The sequence below is a fragment of the Leopardus geoffroyi genome, chromosome E3, assembly GCF_018350155.1.
Source record: "Leopardus geoffroyi isolate Oge1 chromosome E3, O.geoffroyi_Oge1_pat1.0, whole genome shotgun sequence".
Classification (NCBI taxonomy): domain Eukaryota; kingdom Metazoa; phylum Chordata; class Mammalia; order Carnivora; family Felidae; genus Leopardus; species Leopardus geoffroyi.
Window position 1 is genome coordinate 26,390,133 of NC_059340.1, and position 4,576 is coordinate 26,394,708.

Genomic DNA, 4,576 nt, shown 5'->3' on the forward strand with positions numbered 1-4,576 from the left:
GAGACAGACATTGAAGTTCCGGTCTCAACCACCTTTCCCTCACCATCCTTCTTTTTTTTTTTTTTTTTTTTTTCAACGTTTATTTATTTTTGGGACAGAGAGAGACAGAGCATGAACGGGGGAGGGGCAGAGAGAGAGGGAGACAGAATCGGAAACAGGCTCCAGGCTCTGAGCCATAAGCCCAGAGCCTGACGCGGGGCTCGAACTCACGGACCGCGAGATCGTGACCTGGCTGAAGTGGGACGCTTAACCGAATGCGCCACCCAGGCGCCCCATCCCTCACCATCCTTCTTTACTGAGTCTCCATGTGCCAGGTGCTTGGTTCCCAAGTCTCCCTTGCATCAGGAGAGGCTAGGTAACCTGTTCTGGCCAATGAAATGTAAAAGGAAGTCTACAGCTGGGAAGAGAGGGGAAGAGGAGATAGTTCTGGTAATGATTTCCCTCCTGGGTAACAGGGAGGTCATGAGGGGAGCTCTCTTCCCTGAACACCTTCTGTCCTCCATTTGGGGACCATCAAATGAAGACCTGATGCTTGATGCTGTGGCAACCATCTTGTGACCATGAGGTGCCAAGTTCAGAATGGTAGAGTAGACGGCTAGAAAGAGCTGGGCCCTTGCTGACATTGTTGAACCATGAATCAACAGTGAGATCACCCACATCTCAACTTATCACGTGATAACAAAAATCCCTATTGTTTAGGCCATCTTTTGTCCTGTTACTTGAATATTTCCTAACTGACAGCTTTGGGGGCATTGGGATATTATCACCATGGCAGCCTCACAGGGGACTACAGGGGTTATCATGAGACTACTCCAAGCAGTCTTATGGACCACAGACAAGGAAAGACCTGGGGGAGCCAATACAGGAAAAGAAGAAAAGGTGGCTACCACATGGTGATTGCAGCTAGCACTCTGATTTGTGAACTTCTCTGATGTACCCTGTTGGGGACTCTGGAAGTAACTGATGTGCCCTTTGCAAGAGTGACTGAATCTTCCAGTAATGACTGGCATAAGTTATAGACCAAAGACATTAAAAGCAGTGTGGTGATCAACTAGTGATGTATGTCACAGGCACAAAATAATAGAATGGTAGCAATGGTGTGTCCACATTTGTTTTTTCCTAGCCACTCACTCCAAAGATGTCGATGCCCAGAGATGTCGATGGCCTGAGTGTCCCCCATTCCCACTCCAGAGGGAAAGTCAAGTGCTGGAGTCTCTGAGCCCTTTCCTGAGCTTCCTTTCAACCTTGCCCAGCAAGGACCCCCGTGACTCCATTAATTAGGAGGCCTTCCTGCAACACTTTGTGCTAACCACCTCTCTCCCACTCTGCTGATAGCAGAACCCACCTCATGTCTATCTATGAACCATAACAGAATGAGGCACAGAGCCTGGCACTTAGAAGGCACCCAAGGAAAGTGTTAGTGACACCATCAGGGTTCAATATTCAGGCAGTCGCTTGCCTGAGGCTATTATAGAAGTATTGAAATTTCATCCTACCAGGCACCTGAATCCCCAGCAATTAAATTCATTCATCCTTAGACTTGCACTGATATTTCTGGAAACTTCATCTGCAAGACAGTGGGGTAGAGTGGAAAGAGCATGGGTGGCTAGGCTTTCATCCTGCCTCTGCCACTTACCAGCTGTGAGAACTTGGAGAAGTCACTCAACTTTTCAAGCCTCGGTTTTGTCACAGCAAGATACAGACACCCACTTCAGAAGGTACCGTGGTTAAAGCAACATGACCTGTGGAAATGGGCTTTGGCAACTCCAGAGCCCTGAGCAGCACATTCATCTGGGAGTTGATCTACTTTGCAGAGAAAAGAGGATCCTGACAGGATTGAATACAGAATAGACATACTCTAACAGGAGAAACAAAGCTGGAATTTACCTATTCATGTAGTCAACAAATACCTGATGAGCCATGCCCTGTACTGGGCAAGGAAAACAAGGATGAACAGCAGACATGGCTCCTATTCTCGTTAAGCTTAGAGCTACACTGTCCTTACAATAGCCACTACCCACCTGAGGCTACTTAAATTTAATTTTTTAAATTTAATTTTAAATTTAATTTAATTAAAAACTGACATTTCATTTCCACAGCCATACTAGTAAAATATAAAATGCTCAACAGACACATGTGGCTAGTGGCTACCATAGCTGACAGTGCAGATATAGGACACTTCCATCCTTGTAGAAAGTTCTTATTGGGACAGCACTGAGATATAATCTAGCTGGGGAGACAGACACTAAACAAAGAGCCACACAGACACCTAATGACACACTGTGACATTTGTCAGTGGGAATCCAGGGGCAATGTTCTTGTCACTTTTCAGTTGAGGAATAGAGCCAAGGAAGCCTCTGTTCTTCGTTTGCCCAAAGGGGACTGAACATTTGAGAACCTGACACAGCTCCCTATACCTCCTAGAGCTGTTCTCTTCAAGGCTAGAGACTGAAGGAGACTTCAGGGACATGAAGCTCATCTCTGAAGATGTCTGACCTTGCAACAAATTACACCAGTGTAGCCAGTGGATAAAAGAAACAACCCGGGTTGAACTCCCAGCTCTGACAACTGTATGACCGTGAACTGGTAATTAACCCTGCTGGGCCTCAGTGTCTACATCTGTTACACAGGGTGAATAATAATATCTGGTCTAGAGGATTACTGGGAAGCTTAAATATTTTAAAGAACGTTAAGTACTTAGAACAGTGCTTGGCGCACAGTAACACTCATACCTTATCATAATGGTGATGATGATTATCCATGACTCCTTGAACAAGGGGTGGGGGTGGGAGGAAGTATGCACCTGCCACTCAAAAGCTTCCTTTATTTTCACTCTTTGCTTCCCAAAGTGTCATCACCCAAAGCTAAACTAATCATCCCAGTGAAACTCCATCTGTAAAATAGGTCAGAAAAGGAAATATAACCATATATATATCAAGATGCCAAACTCTACATGGATCACTTTACATGTATTATGTGTTTAATCTTCACAACAACCCCATTAGGCATGTACGGCTAAAGTTATCTCCATTTTGCATTTTGCAAGAAATTGGGGCTTAGAAAGGTGAACTTGCCCACGTTTACACCGGAAAGGATCTTGGTGTCAGTTCCACTAATAACCACCAGGTGGCGGTGCCTATCCACTTTCCAATTACGCAGTCCGGCTGGAACGCAGAAGAGGGGTCTTCCCGTAAGTATTTAAAGATCGCCTGCTGTATGCCAGGCATTGTTCTAGGTGCTGAGGATACGTAGGCAAATAAAACAAGAAAATTGTTTTGTCTTTCCCTTCCATTTTTCCTTAAAAATAATAAAAGGTATTCGCGGAGATGTGTAGTTGTCCTGACCAGGAGAAAATCGGCTTGTCTGTGCAAGAAGTGAGAGACCACAGGCTCTCGGGAAAGTGATGAAAATATCTGAAAGGTCTGTGGTCTTCAAAGATCAGGGCATACACCTACCCCCAAAAGGGAGTGTTATTCTACAACCCACCTTCCTGCCTCTCTATCCCCACCCCACTGCAGGGAGGTAGGGAGCAGGGGTCATCTCCCTGCAGTGTCTTGTAGGACCCGGTTGGGGTGGAGGAAGGTGGTCTCATTCTCAGAAACAAGAATGGACCGTCCTCAAAGTCTGGGTTGGGGGAGGGGGTGCTTGAAAGTCTGTAAGTCACCCAGGGAACCAACCCCTTGGGTGTGCTGGACTGCAGCTCCCCAGGCCCCATCTGAGCAATGCTGATCTCCGGACAGCCAGGTGGACTAGGAGCCAGACTCAAGTGCCCAGGGACGCTGCTGCCTAGGACCCCTCCTTCAAGCTGGTGCTGGGGCCGTCCTGTGGGCGTGCATCCCGGCTGTGCCCTGAGAGTCTGCGGAGCGCAAGGCCAGTGGCCCCAGGCGGTTGAGTGTGTGCCGTGGGTGTACGTGGATGATGTGTGCAGCGTTCGTGGTGGGGATCCGGCGTAAGGACCTACGTGAGGGGTGCGCAGTGTGACGTGTATGTTTGGGGTAGCCAAGGACACAAGGGTTGAGCAGTGTGTGCATAGGGACAAAGACACTTTGGGGAGGTTGGGAGGGCGGGAGAGGCAGTGGAGAGAGCCCAGGCGGGAGAAGGCTGCGTTTCGACCAGCTAGAGGAGACCAAGCCGCTCCTGTGTGCCTAGTTGTATACTTTGGGACGTGCGCGTGAGGATCCTCTCTTGCGTCCAGGACCGGGTGTTTGTATGTTGTGGGGAAGTTACTGTTTGTGAACCCACGTTGGAGAGTGTCCTGAGCGGAGGAAATCCCCCGCACTAGGACACTCGTGGGATTATCCCTCTGTGTATGTGTTCCTGCAAATGAATCAACTTGGGTATATGTCCGGTGCGTCTGGACTGCTTATGTGTTTATGGGCGTGGATGTGGGGGACGTGTCCCCAAATTTGGGACCTTGGAAGGGGGTCGTCTCAGCGCTCCGGGCAAGGAGCTAGGGGCTTGCAACGGGTGGAGAGGATGGAGAGGCGCCGCGCAATTGGCGCAGGGTTCCGTGAGGAAGAGCCTGTGGGGCAGGGGCAAGGGGCGGAGCTGGGTGCCCCGGGGGCGGGGCCGGCCA